We start from the raw sequence: 24,554 nt of genomic DNA, 5'->3' as shown, positions 1-24,554 counted from the left end.
GCATAGGTTCAACTCCTTCTGAGGGAGATGCCGTAGTGGACTTAGATTTTGTCTTTCTTTCTCTATAAAATGTCTTACTATAATCATATCTGGTCTTATCTTTTCTGCGTTCACCCAAACGATGATCCAACTTGACCACTAAATCGATCAACTCAGGACATGAATCAGGGGGATCTACCACATGTGCCAAAGCATCCTTTAGCTCATCACGTAGCCCCTTATAAAACAAAGCACTACGCTTGTCCTGTGGCCAACTAGCTTCTGCCACTAGATGATTAAAGGTTGCTATATAAGTAGGCAAATCCCTAGTTCCCTGTTTCAACTGAAGCAACTCTGTATCCGCCGTGTGGGTGAAGGTATGTTTATCAAATAATTTCCGAAGTTCGCCCTTGAATCTATCATAATCCAAAAGTAACGGATCATCTCTTTCAATCAATGGTATTGCCCAATTGGAAGCTGAGCCTCCCAGGTATGAAATCATAAATGCCACCTTGGCCTGATCTGTAGGAAAACATGTGGGTTTGCACATAAAGTGTAATTGACACTGACTGATAAAGGCAGCACATCTTGTAGGTTCTCCTAAAAAACATTCTGGGGGTGCAAGTGGCAAAGGGGGAGCAGGGGTAACTACCTGTATAACTGGTGTTTGTGAGCCCGAGGCTGTCCCAGCTCCATCCCTATCCATCCTATCTAACCTCGTAGCTAAGGCCTGGGCTTCCAGTTGGAGATTACCCATCATATTAGCTAAATCAGTTAGCGTCACTTCCATGGTGTTTAGGCGACAAATATGTTAAGGCTTTGCGTTCTGTCGTGCCTTGTAGGAGGTTGTCTCGGAAACACCTTGAAGTTGAAGCTCGTTCCTGACCTCCCCCACACCGGTTCACTCTACACCAATGACATATATATACTTGGTGAGAAGAGTTGATGCCAGTGCAAGGGACACAGGGAAACAAAACAAGGAAAGATGGGGAAGACACAGGAATCTGTAATCCAGGATGCAAAGAGAACTGGTCAGCGCTCACTATCTCTTCTGAACCCCTCCTGTGAATAAAGAGAAAGTGATTAAGAGAGCGGTGTACTATATCTGTGAGTGTGTATGTTATAAACGGAGATATTTGGTACCTGGCGATTACTTGCTCTGCTTCTACCTGTACTTTACTTCCCTTCTGTTGTCTTCACAGAAAGGTAGGTAGTGTGAAAAAGAAGATTCCTATAGGATAGGGGTCATAGGTTATCAATCAGGGAGAGTCATAAGATTAGCTATATGTATCAGAATACGTAAATAAACGTACCTAATGTTTCCAGTGCCTTACGAAGAATGACTCCCTGTTTCTCCACAGAAAGTAACTCCCACATCAATATAATAATTCCCTAAAGACATGAAAGATATCAGTAATTCTGTATACTCTCTATTGCACTTATAGACCTTTAGGGTATCACTAGTACCTGTTCTGTGTCATCAAAAGAAGATATATAAATCACCATGGAGCTCCAAATCCTATTTTCTGATGCTCCGATAAACAAATGAATAAACACCTCTGCAGTAAGTAAAGAGCTCTAAACTAAGCTCTGCAAAGAGTGTTAACGTACAATACGATAAACCAAAAACCCCAGTGAAGTCTCTACACTGGTAGTAAACTCATACGAGTGTTGCTCTACAAACAAATCTAGCCCTCGTACTTATCTTGGCAGTAGGAGAGCGAAGAACAGCAGACTAACTCTGACAGAAGGGAGGATCCGACGAAGCCCGAATGGCACCACCGTGACCCGGAAGCTATGCAGAAAACCCGGAAGGAATGCAAAGCGTCATAGCAGCCGAAAAGGAGAACTATATAGCGGTATCGCGCATGCGCGAGACTTGCGCATGCGCTTTTCTGACTTCTTCTCTTCCGCCAACCCAGCTTTTGCCAACCACGTCTCCCGTGGATCGGCAGGCATGACAGTTCGGAACCGAAAGTATGGGTTCCCTACCTATGTGTTCTATTTAATAGCATACTTAATGGTATGGACCCACCGGACACTTGGCGGGGTGCTGAATTAGTTCCCATTTTTAAGAAAGGATGCCCCCTTAAGCCGTCAAACTATAGGCCGATTAGCCTTATAGACGTGACACAGAAATTGATGGGTCGAACAATTCTAGCAAGAATAGAGACCTGGATGGAAGAAAACAAGATCCTGTCCCCCTTTCAAGCGGGTTTCAGGCAGGGTACATCAACAGTGGATCAGTTGTTCAGACTGCAGGTCATCTATTGGAAGACTGTGACTGTAGAGGGTGGCAGCCTCTACATGATCTTTGTAGACCTGCGGTCGGCATTTGACCTAGTACCTAGAAGTAAACCGTGGAGGGTATTACAAGATCTGGGCCTACCACAGTATTTACTCGACGTCTTGATGAGACTGCACACGGACAATTATGCCTGTGTAAGATGTGGGAAACAGGGGGACCTGTCAGGCCGCTTCCCGGTGAACCAAGGGGTGCGCCAGGGCTGTTTATTGGCTCCTACCCTTTTCTGTCTGTACATTAATGGTCTTGTTGATCATCTCCTTGGAGAAAGAAATATCAAAGCCCCGAAACTAGTCACCGGCAGGGTGCCTTCTTTGATGTTCGCGGACGACACTTTGTTGTTGTCCAAGACATCCACGGGCATCCAACGTATCCTCGATGGATTTGCCGATTTCTGTATGCAGAGGGGGTTGGAGATCAACTTGGATAAAACCAAGTTTATGATCTTTAATCCGCCGAGACAGACAGGACCAAATCCCCTCCTAGGTGGAATCCCTCTTGACAGAGTGAAGATATTTGAATATCTTGGTATCACCCTGGGAGAACATCTGGATTGGGGCCCCCAGTTGGCCAAAGCTGCACTTAGATTAACCAAGGTGGTGGGGGGATTCAGCGGGTGCACAGAGTATCAGAATTTAAACCAGCAGCCCCAGCAATTCAGATCTACAGTGTACAGGCCAGAGCGGCAGCACTATATGGGGCTGAGCTTTGGGGCATGAGAAATCACAAAATCTAGCCAGGGTGGAGCACGCGTTTGTTAGGAATATACTGGGCCTCCATGTAAGTACTCCCTTGGTTCCATTGCGTATGGATTTAGGTCTTTATCCCATAGAGGAAGTCATGCCATTGCGGCCCCTCTTATATTGGAAGAGACTGTGGTCCGTGCCAGAACTCTCCTGTTACAAAAATGAATTTCAGGAAATCTGGGGTTTATTAAAAAGTAAGAGTATTGGGTGGCTTTCACATATTAAGGTAACGACTAGTAGGCTAGGTCTATTGGATCTCTGGGAAACTCTGGAAGCTGCTTGCCCGGAGATATCCAAAGTAGATCTGAAACGCCGCTATAAGAAATGTAACCTAGCCTCCATGCACGAGAGCTCCACAGGGGGTAGACTCACAAATGTGTTCTTGCAGGTAAAAGAAGACTATCAAAGGGAGGAATTTTTAGACCTAATATTCCCTGCGGTGGCACGTAAACTGTATATGCAGTTTAGACTCTGCACTCTTCCACTCAGAGTGTTTACCTGTAAATGGGATAGAGCCTCGAGTGAGGAGTGTCCGGGCTGTGGTTTTGGACAAGAGAGTGAAATCCACGTTTTTTTCTTTTGCCCAGTGTATCAGGGCCCACGCAAGCACTGGCTTATTGCAATCTGTAGGAACTTAGGTTTTCGCCAGCGTGCGCATGCATTCAGGGTCTTAAAGTATGATACCCATCCCCCAATAGTCTTCGCTGTTTCTCGTTTCCTAAATGCGATGCGGCATAAACGTAGGAAATTAATTTCTGTACCTAGTATATAGTACGAGCTTGATTGTCTTACAATTATTGTGGGGTTCAATAATGAGATTTGTTTAATTCTGTTTTATCATATACAACATTGTTTGTATCTGTTTTATCCTCATATACAATGTATTTTAATTAAGATTTCTATTTATTGTCTTAAATTCTGTATATATCCATGAACTTTTATGGCCCTTGGTGGCCGAAATAAAGTTATCGAACAAACGAAAATTGCATATAATATTAAAATACGGTATAGCATGTGTGTAAAAACATTTTTTTTTAAATCACCTTTATTTTTGATTTATCAGTAGGAAACATCATGAAGAATGGCCGCAATACATATCTACATAATACTAAATGTGAGATATGACCAATACAAATGAATTGTTACATGCACAAAGTCACTTTATTAAAATGAACTACTAGAATAGTACTGTAGCACATAGGCACTTTATTGAACCCATTGGAGGGTGCATTGAAGGACTATATCAGGTGATTATAAAATTATATATTGGTCAGTGTAATTTATTCTTACATTGAACAATAATAGTAAATGGAAATGCAAAATTGATTGTGATCTTTTATTGAAAAATTATGGAAATATCTAATTGGTATCATTTAGTTTTAATGTAACAAGATCACTTCAAAATGGCCACCATGTTTATATGCTATGTACATGAAGCACGTTTTTGACTCCGATTGGATTCCTTTGCCGGAAGTAATGAGTGAACTAATGTTACATTGGGGGTGAATGCTGACATTGACAAAGGCTGTGTAGGCCAAAACGTATTTCTCAGGAATGGTGGTTATTCAATAAAGTATCACAATAATACCTCCTGAGTGCGCCACATTTTCCGTTTGGATGTGTGTGTGTATATATATATATATATATATATATATATATCTGCGATCAATAGTTCAACTGAGAACATTTCAACCTATATTGACTATTTTCTGCAGGATAGTGTTAAAAACTTGAGATCTTATGTGCAGGATTCATCTGACTTTGTACGCAAATTGAAGAATGCATCATGGAATTCAGATTGTATACTTGTCACTTTAGATGTAGCCTCATTGTATATGTCAATACGGCACAATGATGGCATCAGAGCAGTTAGCCACTATTTGAATCAGCATGCAATTCATTTCTCTGCCCACAACACAATGTTACTGACCATGATTAAGATCTGTTTGGAACAGAATTATTTTCTGTTCAACAATCGAGTGTACCAGCAAACTAGAGGGGTAGCCATGGGGGCCTGTTTTTCACCCAGCCTAGCGTGCTTGCACATGGGCTGGTGGGAGGAACAGGTCCTCATGGGGCAACATCTAACCACAATGGAAAATCATGTTATGTGTTGTTATGTTATGTTAATTTCGATTTGTATAGCGCCAAATCACCGACAGGTCTCTTAGCGCTTGCTTTGGGAACCCGTCCTGGCTTTCCCTGCGAGATGACCCCTACTGGGCATCCCCAAGGTGAAGACCAGGCATCCCATTGCGGTAGGGCCGTAGTGGAGATTAAGCAAGCTATTGCCCAGAGTTGCAGAGTGTGAACCCATGATTCGAGTAGGCACCGAGGCGAGAATTATCGAGTCCGTGGACATTTTGAGCTCAAGACCCTGCCGCGTCGGGAATTGAACCCTGGTCCCAGGTCTGACCTCTGCATCAGGGTCTGCCTCCTCTAACCAGTGAGCCACACTTCTCCACAATGAAAAGGAAAATCATGTCCCACTATATTTGAGGTACATTGATGATCTTTTTCTTATTTGGCAGAGAACATTACAGGAAGCATGCACTTTTGTGGAACAACTTAACAACAATGATTTAAATCTTGAATTCACATCCACTTTTAGTACATCATCTATATGCTTTCTTGACATGGAAGTATACGTAGAGCCTGGAGTATTAGCAACAAGGCTACATAGAAAGCCCACACCAGGTAACACTGTCCTGCATGCGGCAAGCCAGCACCCCCATCATTTGATACGCAGCATCCCTTTCGGGGAGATGCTGCGCATCAAAAGAATTTGTAGTACTGAAGCTGAGTGTTGTAAAGCTCAGTAAGCAAGTAAAGAACGCTTCCTTGCCAGGGGATATTCAGAGTCGGTTGTTCAAAAAGCAATGGACCGCTCGAGAACGATAACCAGAGCGCAGGCATTAACACCTAAGATAACCTCTAGCACAACCAGTTCTACCTCTACACCTGACTCATCAAGAATTATTGTCGCTTACAATCGACAGCACAAAGAGATTCGTAAAATCGTTTCCCGCAATTCGATCCAGGTGACGGGGGATCCTATCATCGGTAATCTTGTGGGAAAGAAACCTGAGTTCTCTTTTAGAAAATCCACTTCCATGGCGGACAGATTAGTTAAGAACTATCTGGAGCAGCCAATACCAGAGACCTTTATGGCTCTAAGAAAAGGTTTCAAAAAATGTCCAAGCTGCAAAGCTTCTAAATACGGCTGCAGCAAAAATCAATATTTTACACCTTTTAGAGATGCACCTGTACAGATAAGTAAGCAACTTACCTGCAAAACTGAATTTGCAGTCTATGTGCTGCAGTGCCCTTGTGAGCTCCGGTATGTGGGAAGTACCCGACTACCGGCTCATAAGCGGATATTGCAGCACATAAGAGCCATCAGCACCAAAGATCAGTCCTATCCAGTGGCACGCCACTTTGAGAGTACCCATGATAGTGACCCAAAACATCTATTATATTATGTCATTGACTGTGCAATGCCCCTGAAACGAGGCGGTAACAGAGATGCACTTTTAAGGGTCTTAGAGACTCGCTACATATTAGAATTAGATAGTCGAACCCCTGGGGGTCTCAACGCTAGCGAGGACCTCTGCGCATGCCTATAAATCCCACATATACAATAATCAGAAAAAGTGTGATTCACTAAAATACAGGGTACTCTCCTACCAACTATGTGGTTGTCACCTTTTACACTGTGATAGGATATAAATTAGCATACACCAGTATTAGCTATTTTTAAAAACATCTGTTATGAAATCAATTGCATAAGGGAGGGGCTCCTCCCACTATATATTTTTCAGACATTTGAAATAATCAAAACTTCAAAGTTTGATTAGCACTTTGCACTTTTTATGTATTTTGCCCTTAGTCTTTCTTTTGTTTCCTTGACAAAAAACCTATGACATGTTGGGGGCGGGAAACAACAGTCCGCCCTCTATGTTTACTATTTATACCCCACCTGTGGCATTGCAATCACATCATGTGATCAAGACTGTGGAGACAGTCGAAACGCGTCATGGCGGCATGCTGAGCAAGAATATGCACAAATAAAGGCACTTTTGTTTTGGCACCAAATTGGGTTCCATTCATCGTCATTTTCCAGTTGAGTAATAATTGGTGGCGCTGTTCAGCGTCTGGCGAGTTCCTGTTCATATATATATATATATATATATATATATATATATATATATATATATATATATATATATATTCACTGAAAAAACCATAGGTTTCACACCAGTTATAGTTAGGAATTAGCATTTAAAAAACCTATGAAATTCACTGAAAAAACCATAGGTTTCACACCAGTTATAGTTAGGAATTAGCATTTAAAAAACCTATGAAATTCACTGAAAAAACCATAGGTTTCACACCAGTTATAGTTAGGAATTAGCATTTAAAAAACCTATTAAATTCACTGAAAAAACCATAGGTTTCACACCAGTTATAGTTAGCTGGAAATTTTACTGATATAAAACCATTGAAATTCCCACGTTATAGTTAGTCGGACTCACTATAACTTGCGCGTGCAATGCACTGCTGATGACATCACATATTACATCACTCATGACATGGTCAGTGACATCACTCATGACATCACTGATGACACCATCCTTGTGACACAGTGACAGACCTCCTTTCAGTGTAATGTAACCCATGAAACACATATTCAAAAATAGAAACTAATATTTTCAAAAAAGTGGATATACCCATACCAGTTACAACAACCAATTCAGTAATACCACCATCTAATACACATCCACTCATGTGTATGTATATGGGTTATTTGATATTATTATTAGTATCAGTATGAGTGTCTATATGGTTTGGTGGGGGTATTACTTAGCACATAGATGCATGAGTGACTGACTCTTTGTTTGTATGTGTTTTGAAGACAACATATGTACAGGACTGTATGGGTGGATGAGTGTCTATATGTGTTTGTTAGTGAGTGAATGACTGTCTCACTAGTGTCTTTATCAGTAACTACATATGTTTTAATCTAGTATATGTGAATATTGATGTATATAAGTGAGTATATGTGAGAGTAAGAGATTGTAAGAGTTCCTGTTTAAATAAGTATGTGTTTCTATAAGTGATTGTTTAAGAGAATAAATATGTGTAATTTTAAATAGAAGTAAGGTGGAAGTGTGTGTATAACTCTATATTCAAATAAATGGATGTCCAATAGTTTATTTGCACGTGAGAATATGTGTGTGAGTAACTTTTGGATGAATGTCGGTGTGTAACAGGATGTATAGGTGTATCACTTCATATGATGAGTGAGTATATGTATGATTGACTATATAGAACTGTTGGTGAATGAGTGGATGTGTATATAGATAGTGGAATTACTGAATTGCTTGTTGTAACTGATATAGGTATCTCCATTTTTTTAAAAATTTCAGTTTCTATTTTTGAATATGTGTCTCAAGGGTTACATTATAGTGAAAGAAGGTCTGTCACTATGTCACAAGGATGGTGTCATGAGTGATGTCACTGACCATGTCATGAGTGATGTAATATGTGATGTCATCAGCAGTGCATTGCACGCGCAAGTTATAGTGAGTCCGACTAACTATAACGTGGGAATTTCAATGGTTTTATATCAGTAAAATTTCCAGCTAACTATAACTGGTGTGAAACCTATGGTTTTTTCAGTGAATTTAATAGGTTTTTTAAATGCTAATTCCTAACTATAACTGGTGTGAAACCTATGGTTTTTTCAGTGAATTTCATAGGTTTTTTAAATGCTAATTCCTAACTATAACTGGTGTGAAACCTATGGTTTTTTCAGTGAATTTCATAGGTTTTTTAAATGCTAATTCCTAACTATAACTGGTGTGAAACCTATGGTTTTTTCAGTGAATTTCATAGGTTTTTTAAATGCTAATTCCTTTGTATATCGAGTTTCTAACCTTTTTTTTTTTTACAATTTGCTGTTTTTTTTTAAGTATTCATTTTTTTTTAATAATTTTTTTCTTTTGCGCTCTGGGTGCGCGCTCCGGGAAGCTTTCAGCTAAGCTCTCCTGTAAGCTTCTCCGAGAGCTCATCTGAAAGCGCACCCAGAGCGCAACTGTCGTTCGTGAAAAAAAAATATGAATGAAAAGTTAATAATAATGCAAAACATTTCGTACCATACAAATAAAATTTGTTTTTTTTAATATGGAAAATGATTATGCATTTCTATAAAAGATTGATGACGTCACTTCGGCGCGCAACGTAAGTGCCCTCGGAAGCGCCTACGTGCGCGGCGCCTAAACGCACGGAAAAGCGCCTACGATCGCGCCACGTTTGCGCCCCGGAAGCGCCTACGATCGCGCTGCGTAAACGCACCCGGAAGTGCACCGGAGCGCGCAGCGTAAACGCGTCGGGTCATGTGACCCTAAAATAACACTTTTCATTGGTTGCTAACAGTTTTTTTTTACAATGAATGAAATCCCCACCCATTTCCTTCACTTCTTCTTTCACTTTTGTGACTGAAAGACCTGCCTTTTTTGCTGCTCCATATTCCTGGATTCATCATGGCTGCCAGACCATCCAGCAGTGAAGATGACTCCAATGATTTCATTGATGAAGAGCCTCCTACCCCAAAGGTGAAGGAACATTTCATCTGGAAATTTTTTAAGTTTCCAGCAGGCCAGAAGAAGGTGAATGCACCAAAAGTAGAGTGCAGGATCTGCAAACAGGTCCTGTCACGGGGTAACCCCCAAAAAAAACACTCTTTTGGCAACTTCACCATGATTCGCCATGTGGAGAGGAAGCACCCCCAGAATTTTGCCCGGGAAAGTGTCAGGGCTCTGGCACAAGAGGTTCCCAGAGATGGGGCCTCTACATCAACAGGAGGAGCAACTTCTTCTGGAAGAGAACAATCACAGGGGCAGGTAGCAAACATTCAACCTGCATTCAACCATGGGGTCGTCAGATGCAGATACTGCAATCAACTCCTCACCTATGGGGAGCAAAGTGTCCTGCTCATGGTTCGGGCATTGGAGAACCATCACTGCCCTTCCCACCCCTAATTTTTTTCTTTTCTTTTTGCTCCTGTTGAGCAGTTTCTATTCCCTGTTTTTGTTCCTGTTCAGTTAAAAGAAGAAAACCAAAAGTTCTTTTCAGAACTACCTCCAATTCTCATCAAAGAGCTATAATCTTAAAAAATGAAGAGTAAGTGAAATATAGTGCATTGATAATTGAAAGGAGAATGAGTAAGAAAGAACAGAAAGGTATGAGAGGTGAAAGGAAGTGAAGTAGGAGGAATGAAAGAAGGTGAGTGTTAGAAAAGAAAGTTATGACACAGTGAATAAACTGGAGGCCTCATTTCTGAAAAGTGACGCATCGCTACGTGAAAATAGCGATGCGTCACTTTTCTGGACGCACTCCTTATGACATTCCAGATATGTCATATTTAATATATGACTAATCAATTCGCAAGGAGTTACAGATATGTCAGTATTTCTGACATATCTGTAAACACAAAAGTAACGCATTGCAGGAGTGCGTCACAAAAGTGACGCAACTCCAGTAATGTGTCCTTTCACATGGAAAAAGCACCATGTGAAAGGTTTGCTGTGAAGCAGGCGCAAGATTTTGGCGCAACTGCATCCTAAAAGTGACGCACTGCGTCATTATTACCAAGCTTTTTGCAAGGAACACCCCCTCTGCATGCATTATACCTGACACTATTTTTTAAAAAGTGACGCATCTAGGTACATGGGTCACTTTTTAAAACTCTGCGCCATATTGTATCTGCATCAGGTATAATGTATGCAGAGGGGGCAATCCCTCGCAAAAAGCTTGGTAATAACAACGTACTGAAATCTATGAGATTTCTCTGCGTCACTTTTAGGATGCTGTTGCGTCAAAATCTTGCGCCGGCCTCGCATCACTTTTATGTTTACAGATATGTCAGAAATACTGACGTATCTGTAACTCCTTGCAACATGATTCGTCATACATTAAATATGACACATCTGGAATGTCATAAGGACTGTGGACAGAAAAGTGACGCATCACACCAGCAGTGTAATAAAATGTGCCTCGTTGCACTATATTTAAAGGATGCAACAGCATCCTAAAAGTGACGCAGTGAAATCTCAAACATTTCACTGCGTCGCTATTACAAAGCTTTTAGTGGGAGAACACCCCCTCTGCATGCATTATACCTCACGCAGATATAATGTGGCGCTTGATTTTAAAAAGTGACCCATCTACCTAGATACCTCACTTTTTAAATATAACGCAACGAGGCACATTTTTTTACACTACTGGTGCAATGCGTCACTTTTCTGTGCGCACTCCTTATGACATTCCAAGTAACGCATTGCTGGAGTGCGTCACAAAAGTGACGCAACTCCAGTAATGTGTCCTTTCAAATGTGGAAAGCAGTATGTGAAAGGTCTTGCCTCAGTCTAATACCTGCTGTAAAGCAGGCACAAGATTTTGACGCAACAGCATCCTAAAACTGACGCAGTGAAATCTCAAAGATTTCACTGCGTCGCTATTACAAAGCTTTTTGCGGAAGAACACCCCCTCTGCATGCATTATACCTGACGCTATTTTTAAAAAGTGACGCATCTAGGTACATGGGTCACTTTTTAAAACTCTGCGCCACATTATATCTGCGTCAGGTATAATGTATACAAAGGGGGCATTCCCCCGCAAAAAGCTTGGTAATAACGACATACTGAAATCTATAAGATTTCTCTGCGTCACTTTTAGGATGCTGTTGCGTCAAAATCTTGCACCTGCCTCGCATCACTTTTATGTTTACAGATATGTCAGAAATACTGACGTATCTGTAACTCCTTGCAACATGATTCGTCATACATTAAATATAACACATCTGGAATGTCATAAGGAGTGCGCACAGAAAAGTGACGCATCGCACCAGCAGTGTAATAAAATGTACCTCGTTGCACTATATTTAAAAAGTGACGCATCTAGATAGATGCGTCACTTTTTAAATATTGCATAACAATACGCATTTTTTTACACCGCTGGTGCATCACAAAAATTGACGCACAGGAGGCGCAAAACTGGCAGCGCAAGGCCTTCATAAATATGGTCCTGGATTTTCCCCGTGCTTCGCCGGTGCGCGTACCATGCGCTTCCCCCGCGTAAAACGAAAATTTTTTTTTAATGCCCTGCAGGACCCTATTTTAGTCCCTACATCAAACCTAGGGGGTCAGAGGGGGTCTACTCTTCCCCCTTATGGTCATTTGCCCCTTTTTTTTTCAAACCCCTTGTGTCTCGATTTTACCGAGACACAAGATGGCGGCCGCTCCGGACTGTTTAGAATGTTTTCAGACAACTGAGAGCCAATCAGCTTCCTGCGCGCAAGTCGCGTCACGCGCCCGGTGCGCTCCCTGGTGCGCGCACCGGTGCGCTGCTATAGATATATATATTTTTTTCAACCTAAATTACTCAAAATCCACTGGAGCACATATCTTGAGACATAGCAAAGGCACATCGGGCTACCAGTCCCTACAATTTTGCCAAGTTTGGTGTAAATCCATTCAGCCGTTCGGGCTAAAAGTGAAATCGACCGCGTCATAAGGAGTGCGCACAGAAAAGTGACGCATCGCACCAGCAGTGTAATAAAATGTACCTCGTTGCACTATATTTAAAAAGTGACGCATCTAGATAGATGCGTCACTTTTTAAATATTGCATAACAATACGCATTTTTTTACACCGCTGGTGCGTCACAAAAATTGACGCACAGGAGGCGCAAAACTGGCAGCGCAAGGCCTTCATAAATATGGTCCTGGATTTTCCCCGTGCTTCGCCGGTGCGCGTACCATCCGCTTCCCCCGCGTAAAACGAATAAAAAATTTTAATGCCCTGCAGGACCCTATTTTAGTCCCTACATCAAACCTAGGGGGTCAGAGGGGGTCTACTCTTCCCCCTTATGGTCATTTGCCCCTTTTTTTTTCAAACCCCTTGTGTCTCGATTTTACCGAGACACAAGATGGCGGCCGCTCCGGACTGTTTAGAATGTTTACAGACAACTGAGAGCCAATCAGCTTTCTGCGCGCAAGTCGCGTGTCGCGCCTGGAGCGCACTCCGGTGCGCGCACGGGAGAGCGCCTATAGATATATATATTTTTTTGAACCTAAATTACTCAAAATCCACTGGAGCACATATCTTGAGACATAGCAAAGGCACATCGGGCTACCAGTCCCTACAATTTTGCCAAGTTTGGTGTAAATCCATTCAGCCGTTCGGGCTAAAAGTGAAATTGACCGCCCTATGGAAATTAACATGGGGAAAATGCGTTTTGGGACCCCCCTTTTATCTCGGCCCCCGCATGACGTATCCCCCCCAAACTTTCAGGAAAGGACCGGAGCTCGACGAGGCCATTTTCAGGAAATTTTCAGGCAGATTCGTCAACCGGTGCCAAAGTTATTCCAAATAGAATTTTGAGATTTAACATTGAAAAAAATCCTAACTATAACTACCTACTGGCGACCGCCAGTAGGTAATATATATATATATATATATATATATATATATATATATATATATATATATATATATATATATATATATATATATATATATATATATATATATATATATATATATATATTCACTGAAAAAACCATAGGTTATAGACCATATATAGTTAGGAATTAGCATTTACAAAACCTTATTTTACTCACACAAAACCATTGAAATTCGCATATATAGTTAGTTGCACTAACTATATATCGCGCACCCGCAATCCACTGCTGATCATGTCACATATTACATCATTCATGACATGGCCAGAACTGGCGAGGGGGTAGTATTCCAAAGCGTATGACACCTTACACGACATGTTTCGATAAAGCCAAACCAAAGTTAGCAAGTAACCGCGAGGATTATAATGCACTTAAGAGTATATGGTATGGCAATATCCCGGAACAGCTAAGGGAGTTGGTCCCGAAAGCTGCAGACAGGCTCAGCTCATGCTGGAGCAACATCTCCCATAAAACCAAGCACTCTGCCTCCAGGATTGATAAGGCCTGCCATAGGAGTGACTTATAGGTGTATATGTGTTCAGATATAGGTTTAGATATAGGTATACTATATCTAAGCATGGGGTGATTACACCACCTTGCCCCAGCTGAGTGATCAGCCAGTTGTGTCATTTTGGATAGCCAGCCAGGAGTGGCAAAAGATATCCTGCAGCCCCTCGTAGGCCTTGGATGCACCCATGCCCTGGGTACCTATAGTACACTGTACAGGGGCTGACAAGGTGACCCAATATCCAATTGAAGATGTACCTAGGGTACATGGAGTCCATTTTACAGAAAGAGCAGATAGCCTGGGGCCCTGATTAGCAGGGTTCCTGGCCAATTAAGTCGAAAACCAGCTAAACACTAGGCAAAAAATCTGGGGTAACCATAGTCTGGTATCCACCTTCCTACACCCCCCCCCCCCCCCCTCCAAACGAGAGGAGATAAGGCTATCCTTGACCAGGTAAGCCTATATTGCCTAAGTGGCCATTTAAGAAAGTACCTGCACTAGCATGGTTACCCCCTGTCTCATAGTCCACTAAGCAATCCCTCACCCTAGGGGTATCAGAGGGTCTCTACCTGTGTTGTGTTTTGGCAAAGTAAAAGGCTGGTGTGGGAATGGAGTATTGAAGTGAGTCTCCACTAATGTAGGGCTCAGCTTCCTCCAATCACTATCCACCATGGAGGCCTTTCTTTCCATGACTGAGTTGCACTGTGCTCTCAGGGTCAACCTCTGGCTACCTAAAGCTGGAGGCTGAGTCCCTTTTGTTGGCTTACTGGAGGGACAGTTCAGGTTTGGGGTTTTTGGGTCCCAGGTTTGGCTGTGCCCAACAGAATCTATCTGGTTGAGGCTCCTAACTAAGTTTAAGGGAGTTCCCTCAGGAGTTTTCAACTTTTTTTTTAACCTTGCTTGGGCTGCTAGCTTGGGTCAACCTGTTCAGGGAAGGAATCCGCTTGAGATTGGGCTGAGACTGGCACAGCCCTCCTGACCTGTTCAGGGGGGACATCTTGGATTGGGGCTGTGGCCATCACAGCCCCACTAACCTTTACATGGATATTTACCATTTTAGAATGGGTTTCTTGTTCCACCTCAGCCCAGGCTGAGATTTCCAGATCATTCCCCTGTAGACAATCTACAGGCAAGTTTGATGACACTGTCACTCTCTTTGGGCCAGTGACACCTCCCCAGCTGAGATTTACCACTGCCATGTAATGGTCTTTCTGCACTCCATCAATGTTGATCACCTGGTATGTGGCTCCAGGTAAACGTTGCCTTGAGGGGACTAGGCTCTCAGTCACCATAGTGATGCTAACCCCTGTGTCTCTATAGGCCTCAACTTTCAGACCATTGATGAGGGGCTCCTGTCTGTACTTGTCCAAAGTGTTGGGCCAAGCAGTGAAGTTGGCAAACCCCATGCCATTTTCACAGACAAGAGTAGCTGTGGTAGGGGACCTGGTAAGGCCAGAGTCCACCTGTGTTCCCCAAGTAAACCCAGCCAAATTGTTGGGGGCACTCCCACCACCTGGGGGATTACTACTATTAGTAACAGGAGGTGTTGGACATTTTTTTTTTATTATTTTTTTTTTATCCTCATTCGCCAGCTCGCCACCCGTTTCTACTAACTATTCCACCACTGGGCTTTTTATCTCATAAGCTGGTAAGAGGAAAAAGGCATAAACCTCACCTGTTCTTGAATCTGGCCACCGCGATAACCAACCATTCCAAGCCAGCTAACTCAACCGGTGTGTCCACCTCATCCTCTATTATGGACCTGGGATAACGCAGAGTAACTACCAGAGAGATAGGCGGAGGCTTAATCATCAGACAACATCATTATTTACATTATATCTCATCCTCCTCAAATCTACCTTACCGAAAACATAAAAGAAAGGGTACCCAAAACCCACGTTTTTTCTTAGTGTGATCTGAAATATCAAGCTTGGCTGTATATCTCATAGCCAGTATCCAGTCAATTACTTTGGGGGGTGAGCGGAGAAACCCACAGCTTGTACAGCTCTCTACGGGCGAATAAAATAGTGTAAAAAATAAGTTTCACATTATCATTCATGCTTTTTTTCTCTAAATCATATCTCCCCGTTATTACTAATTCAGGCCTTACCTCAATCTGCAGATTCAGGACTTGAGACAGACAATTACTTACATCCTGCCAGAATTGTCTTATATTCGGGCAAAACACAAACATATGTAAGTCATCCACGCTGTAAAGCATAGCCATTGTTACTTGCCATTGGTTCTCCGTCGCGATCTTCAGCAAGCATTCTTTCCACAGAGCCTCCGGAAGCGAGAAAGGGCCATCCTCCATATCCAATATCATCCAATACCACATGGCCACGTCCTTCTTGAAGACCCCCTCCATTCCGAGCTTTAGCTCAAAGTCATTTTGTGTCCCAATTATGCTTTCTGGATCATTTGCCCAGCTCTGAATCTGCAGATATTTATATCTTGAAAAAACCTGCCCTCACATTTGCTGACATTGACCCCAAGTCCCCAACTTGCCTTCCCGGAACAAATCCTTCCATCTCTGAAGTAGACCCGCTCTCTTTAGCGGGAGAGCCAGAGCATCCTTTGTCCAAGACGGAGATCCAGGAGAATCCCATAGTGGAGCCATATAACTAAAATACGGTAACTTTAATAATCTCCTTATCTTGTACCAAATCTTCGCCAAATCCTAAGGGCCTTAAGCCTGACCTTCTTGAAAAACTTAGGGTCTGCAAATTTATACAAAAAAACAAAATCTTTATAGTCGCAACTTTTCAACATCACACTAAATATTCCTCCGATCGTTGATGTAGTCAGGGAACCCAACAGCATCCTACAGTTTTTTAAGCAGAAAGCCCACACGTATATTTGCATGTCAGGGGCCGCCAAACCTCCTTTACTAACTCTCCTCCTTAGTTTTTTCTAGAAGAGGCGTGACCCCTTTGATGCCCAAATAAATGAAACTATCTCGCTCTGCAATTTGGCCAGCCATTCCTTTCTGAACCCAAGGGGGATAGTCTCAAACAGAAATGTAACCTTCGGCAGGATCACCATCTTAACTAGATTGGTCCGGCCATATAGCGCCAATGATAATTTCATCCATCCCTTAAGAGTGGCCGAAACTTCTCTCTTTATCTTAAAGAAATTTACTTTAGTAAAGTCCCCAATGCTTTGGGTGATCCTAACCCCCAGGTATCTTATTTCTGTCTTGCTAACTAGCTCTTCTGTATTTAAGTTCCAAGCCATGATCTCAGTTTTGTCCTGATTTATCTCGTAGCTTGAGACGGCTCCAAATTCCTTAGTTTTTTTTACAAGGTCCTCCAAGGACTGATGCAAATTAGAGGAATAAATGATAATATCATCTGCATACAAGCCCATTTTTTTCGACCAATCGCCAACCACAAAAGGGGGTATCCTCTCAGAACTTCTGATTCTACCAGCTAGTGGTTCTATGTATAAATTGAATAGCAAGGGTGACAGGGGACACCCTTGTCTTGTCCCACGCATCATTTTAACGGACTGGGTTAATATGCCATTAACCAGAACACGTGATGTCGGGGAACAGTACAAAGAAAGGAGGGACTCAGTAAAAAAAATTCCCAGCTTAAGATGTTGCAAAAGTGCTTTTAAAAAAAACAAAGTAACCCGATCAAAAGCCTTGGCGGCATCCAAAGCAATCACTGCCAAGGGGAGGTCATGAGCGGAAGCCATATCTATAATTCCGATAAGAGTAAAAGTTAGTTCTTTCAAATACCGCCCCTTAATAAAGCCTTTTTGGTCCTGATGGATCAACTTGGGGATAACCCTGCTCAATCTGTCTGCCAAAATTTTTGAAAAAAACGTATAATCACAATTTAGAAGTGATATAGGTCTGTACGAATTCATACACCAGGATAACTTTCCTGGTTTAGGTATCAGAAAGATTTTTGCCTCATTCCAGGAGCTGGGTATGGCTGCTCTATCAATAAAAACCTGATTGAACAGTTGACACAATGTAGGAGCAAGCACATCTACCAACACTTTGTATACTTCGACCGGTAGACCATCCGGACCTGGTTCCTTCCCCCTTTTACTCTCTTTAATGACCCTGAACATCTCTGCTCGATATATTTCCTTATTTAACACCCCCACCAGGTCACCAGAGAGAGGTTCCATATGCTGTAGCCACCCCTCCATCTCAGATTGTCTAGGACACAAATCTTCCCCATATGCTCCTACAAAAAACTCATGGAAAGCTTCTGCAATTCCTTTGCTATCCGTTATAATAGCTCCTGAGTCTATCTTTTTAATTTCCTTTATTTGATTCCATACCAGATCTTTTTTAGCTTTCCACGCTAACATTTTGCCACACCCTTCCCCGTAAGAAAATTGGGCCGACTGACTAACTTCGCATTTTTCTTTAACTCTTTGTGACAATACTGTTGTTAATTCTAGCTTTAATTCAAACAGCTTAAGCTTATTTTTTTTCTCCTCATTCATTGTGTGGCCCCCCAACCTTGTTCCAATAGCTTCCCATGAACAGATTTCCTTCTCTAAATCCAACACCTCCCTGTAATACAATCTTTTCTTCTTAGTGCCCTGAGCTCCCAGTCTCCCTCTCAGAAACACTTTGCAGGTGTCCCATACGACTTCTAGTTTAGCTGACCCTTCATTTTTATCTAAAAACACTTGTATCTCATCTCTGAGAACTTCTAGATAGTCCCTGTCTAAGAGGATTGTACGATCTAGTCTCCAGGGTGAAATCAAACCCTCCGCTCCCAACTCTAAATTCATTCCAACAGCTGAATGGTCTGAAATATTGGCCCCTAAATGTTCCACCTTTGTAACCCAATCCTTCAACCTCACATCAATCAGAAAGTATTCTATACGAGACCTATGATTATATTTTATATTGTAGAAAGTATATCCTAACTGCTGACCTGCTTTTATTCTCCAAATATCACATAAACCTTGCTGCGCCATAATCAACTTTATTCTGGACGACATCTTACCATTTACCACAGCTCTACTATTTTCCGACCTGTCTAACTTACAGTCCAAAACCGCATTAAAGTCTCCAGCCATAATTATTTTGCCTGAAAAGTCTAGTAATTCCCCAGCCAGCTCATCTAAAGGGGTTTCATCATCTAAATTTGGCCCATAATACCCGACGACTACCAACACTTCCCCTGCCACTCTTTTTTTTAGAGGAGTGACTGTGTTTATTTTTTTTGTTCAGTTAATTAAAACCTTAACAAAAATTTTCTTATTGGTCTTAAGCATAATTAAAATGTGATCAATGAATAAAGACAAATACAACACATTTCCATTATCATCTCAGCTTAAATTAAAATTTTGATCGTTGAGTTTAATCATCTATTTAAAACCTAATAATTATAATTAAACAAATAACTGAAAATAGTAAAAAAATAAAACAAAAACTTAGTATTTATATTGCGTTCACAAGTTTTTCGAAAGACCTCATGAACTTTACAGTCTTGCAATTTGATTGTGGTGACGTTGCGTCCAGACAACCAATTATAGCAGTCCTACAAGTACGTAGTTTCCTTGCTAGGGATATGTTCCTTAAAAAGCGCCTTCGCTCCATTGTCAACGGTTTGCAGATACATATTATATGAATAAGATCTTCTTTTACATGCCCACAGAGGCAGCAGGAGACGGATTCTGTATGTTTCCAGGCTGGCTCGTCGGCCAATGTTGGGAATTTACCGAACCTCAATGCCATCCGCTTTCTTTTGATAAAGATTGAGTATGTTGCATCCAGATAAGCCGCTGGGGTTAAAAATCGGTAGCTATTAATCAGGATCCAAGAATGTGAACGTTGCGAAAAAATGGCTTTGTCCATAATCAAAGAGTGAAATTTTGCGGCCTTATTTAGTGCTATTTTGAATGCTGCAAATGGCAGGTTTTTGTCCCAAAAATTAGCGGTGCATGTTATCTCAATGCACTAGTCAGATATTTGTTTGCTTCTGATTTTTTTTGAGTTTCTAATTCCTGCCATAGATATTTGTTCAAATTATTAGCTACAGCTCTCTTTTTGATCCGATACCACTCCTTTATGCATGAATAAAGCCGTCCAAAGCTTTCATTCTTTAGTCCAAACTCTAGGCGAATTTACGCTGGTGAAACAGAGTTCGGCAATTGTAGTACCTGTTTGTAAATTTTGGTAATTAAACTGTTTAGGAGAACGGAATCCTTGCCATTCATTGCTACACTACCGTAGGCTAGCGTTGGAAGAGCTTTATTGGCAATCACCGTAAGTAAGGGTTTTAGAGAGGGACCTTCTAGCTTTTTCGATAAAGTGGTAAGTGCAAATGTTAGTGCTTTTGATCTACAAGTTAAATAAGTTTTCTGGGCCTTTAAGGTGAGCTTATCATCGATGTAATATCCCCAGTATTTGTAACTTGTCACCCTTTCCAACTGTTGTCCTTCTAGCCAAACATTGTGTGATGTTATATGCCGATTAGAAATTAGCATTGTTTTAGATTTTGAGAAATTAAGAGCCAAGTTGTTTGCAGACAGAAAAGCTGATAGAACCGATAGCTGTCTTGATAAGCCAACCTTTGTCTGACTCATGAGGACGATATCGTCGGCGTAGGCCAGGTGTGTCAATTGTAAGTCGCCTAATTTTGGCGGATGGGCATTACATCCATTTAACTTTGCTGAAAGGTCCGAAATGAATAAATTAAACAGATGCGGAGCCAGGACGCATCCCTGTTTTAAGCCAGATGTTGTGCGCACTTTTTTTGATAGTCGTGACCCGTCTCCTAGCCTTACTTGCGTCCAGGTGTCGGAGTAAAATAGCAGCAGACTCCTTAGTAAGTTTTCTGGAATCATCCAGGCTCTTAATTTTGCCCATAATAGGTTCCTATCCACGCTGTCGAAGGCTGCTTGGAGGTCAATGATTCAGAAAAGGGGGTGGTGACCAACACAAATGAGCCGCCATCTGATTGCTAATCTTTGATGGTTTGAAGAACAACATCTCCTAATTAAACGGCCGAACAACATCTCCTAATTAAAAACTAGAACAGTGCAAGAGAGATAGTCAACAAATATCTGTCTGGCCCATTATCAGTCAGATATTTGTTGACTGTCTCTCTTGCACTGTTCTAGTTTTTAATTAGGAGATGTTGTTCGGCCGTAGAATAAAATTTATAAAAGGAGGACACACCATCCTATTTTAATCCACTATATTGTTTTGGTTGCACTAGAATTCTTTAAACCATCAAAGATTAGCAATCATATGGCGGCTCATTTGTGTTGGTGGACCAAATCCTGAACCAGCAACGAATGGTGTGGCTCTTTATTTCCCAATGATCAGGGGACTAGCCCAACTCACACCTGGGTATGGCCAGATGATAGGACTGATCACAAAGTCAATTTGATGGTAACCCATTGTTTAAAGGTATGGATTTTGTGAACCAACTTCCAAATGACCTATAAAGTGTCTGTGTTTCCTTTAACATAGTATTCACCCTTTTCTTAATAAGCCAGCTGTTTTAACATATGCAATCCCTTTTAATACCAAATGAAAGGACACCACACAAGTTATATATTATAAAATATATGTATTTATTTCTAGAATAATCCCCTTAACTCTTTATGAGCACAGGAGCACAAGCGTTAAACAAAGAACACAGTATAACATACAATAAGCTGCACAATTATGGATAGGCCGGGTGGCCACTCAAACCATATATTAAGAAAGTGGTATAAGTACCACGTCAAGAAAAAATGAACAGGCCTAGGGCCTTGGGAATCGCTGGGCCTACACTGGACTAACGAAGGTTAGGACGGGAGAGGCCCACAGGATACGGGTGCAGAGTCTATAGGCAGCCGCGTTTACCATATAAGTCAATGGTGCGTAAAAATCAGAAAGTTATAGGCTTTGGAGACTTCCGACTGGACTAGAACTTAGCCACTTGAAACTAGGACACTAAAGGTGTAAACCACTACAGGAGCACTGGAGTAATATCATTACCTCACCCACAGGAAGCGGGTGCATAGGTGCCAAAGTGTGTCGGGTGTTGTTGTGAAGTTCTATGGAGCCTGGAGATGAAGATGCTGCAGGCGGCCAGGAGAGAAGAGTCCGGTTGGATCCAAGGGTGGATCGAAGATGTAGAGTACCTGAAAGCAGAGGGGACAATGTTCAGGTCACTAGCCAGTGACCAGCGAGGAACCAGGAAGGAACCAGGCGATGTCGGGTTGCAATCAGGTGATGTCGAGGTGTTTGTCTACGCTGCCACGTAGACCAGGTAGGATCGAGGATGACCAGCTGGTGAACACGAGCTGTCCCACAAAGGTTCTTGCTGTCGGCAGTGTCGGTACTCAATTCGGAGTCAGCAAGCCTTGGCAAAGACAACCCACGCAGGATGCAAAGATGTCTTCTTAATCAGACCGGGAAGGTCAGATCGGTGGCTACTTTTCAGGGGAGCTGGGGCCAGTCTGGAGCAACCAGACCAGCAGTGTAGTTTTGATGTTTCGTCGTCACAGAGGCCACTAGCCAACGGGCAAGCGACCGGACAACATGTCAAGCAGGAAAAGTGCAAAAGGGCCCCACGCAGCACTCGAAGAGTGTGGAGAGGTGATCTTTGGAGCACAGGCTGTTCAGGGCTGGGGCTTCTTAAACCCCAAAGCACAGCATTGAGGGTACCTCAGGGGCTGCGCTGGAAGCACTTCGTAGACTTTTCAAGATGGCCGGTCCCGCGTCTCTCGTCACCTCCATGAGTCTAAGCTTTGCTAGGACTGTGGATCGGGCTGTTGGAAGTCTGGGAGTCCAGGTCTTGTTGGTCTCTGTCGTTCGAGCTCCGGTGGGAGCAGCGGCAAAGAAAGTCTCATCGAGCTGATGGTGCCTGCTCGCACAGGGTGGCCACTCCTTGACCACAAGGGAGATTCTTCAGTCTCCTACGTTGAGTAGGATGTCGAAGGGTCCAGAGTTTTGTTTCAAAGTTTTAGTCAGGATGATCTAAATTGCATCAAGGGGCTGGATCACCTGCTAGGTCCCTCCTATGGGTACACCCCTTTCCCTTGACCCAATTTCGTGCCAGAGCTGGGGCTGGAGTGCCCCAGCACCGGTTTGAACTGGGCTATGCATGGGACGCCTTGTGCGCCCCAGGCAGTGTCTAGTTTCATTCAACCCTCCCTGCTACAATCCACTATCTCCTGTCTGGGTGGTGTAGCACCTCTCTGTGACAGGATACCATTTGTCCAGGCCTCCCCTGCCAGGAGTTTCTGTCAGCAGCAGGAGGCTAGACTTGTGTCTGTGGCAGCAGCATCCATTTTGTGATGCTGAGGCTCTGGTTAGATTTAACCGCGTTTAAGCAAAGTAACATGTCTTCTCCCTCTAGAAGGGTGGAATGCTACCCCCGTCGCCAGAATTTGCGAGGGGGTAGTATTCCAAAGCACAGCTAAGGGAGTTGGTCCCGAAAGCTGCAGACAGGCTCAGCTCATGCTGGAGCACCATCTCATATAAAACCAAGCACTCTGCCTCCAGGATTGATAAGGCCTGCCATAGGAGTGACTTATAGGTGTATATGTGTCCAGATATAGGTTTAGATATAGGTATACTATATCTAAGCAAGGGGTGATTACACCACCTTGCTCCAGCTGAGTGATCAGCCAGTTGTGTCATTTCGGATAACCAGCCAGTGGTGTGTTGTACAGTGCTTTGCTTCTTCCTTGGGCCAGCACTCTAGATCTCTCCTTGTGTTCTGGGTTCTGGAGTTCTCCTTCGCCCTGTTGGCAGTTGGAGCTCTGGTTGGACGGGGGGCTGACCTACCCTACCTGTGCTGCATTAAAGCCATTACTTCACTTACCTGCTTGTGGAGTCATCTTCTTATTTACAACATTTGGCGACTTGGACTGGTGGAGTGTCCGACCATTGTCTCTCCGTGTATTGCTGCAGCCAAGGAAACCACTACAGTGCGGTAGAGCTCAAGAACCCCTCAAGAACCCCGTGTGGACAGCGAGGACGCAGACATCGTCTTTCGTTTCAGCGATGACCGCTTATCAGAAATTAGACTATGCTGATGTTTTCTTCTTCTTGGGATTTCTGAAACAGTAATCGACGTCATCTCTATCGACGACCAAGAATCACGGTGAGTTGCTTGGCAACGCGAACTCACAACCGCATAACTACGCAGGCACTAACGTCTCTGAACGCAAGCGGCAGCGTCACTGGAACGCAAGCGGCGGCAGCGTCACTGGAACGCAGGCGGCAGCGTCACTGGAACGCATAAGCAGCGTCACTGGAACGCACAACTACGCACAGACAGCAGCGTCTCCAATCCAGACACGAGTCGTGTCTCTGGAACGCATGAGCAGCGTCATTGAAACAACGCGTATAACGTTCCTGAAGCGCATTTTCTTTGCGCATAGACTCTCGCTGTGGTCATAACGTCTGCCGTGTTACCAATCACACGCACGACGTATTCGGCCATTTTGTAGGTATTCCCCTACATTGTTGACAATCTCCATGGAAACGCTCGTGATTGAGCGTTA

Source organism: Lissotriton vulgaris, chromosome 9 (assembly GCF_964263255.1).
Source record: "Lissotriton vulgaris chromosome 9, aLisVul1.2, whole genome shotgun sequence".
NCBI lineage: Eukaryota > Metazoa > Chordata > Amphibia > Caudata > Salamandridae > Lissotriton > Lissotriton vulgaris.
This window is presented reverse-complemented; position numbering follows the sequence as displayed.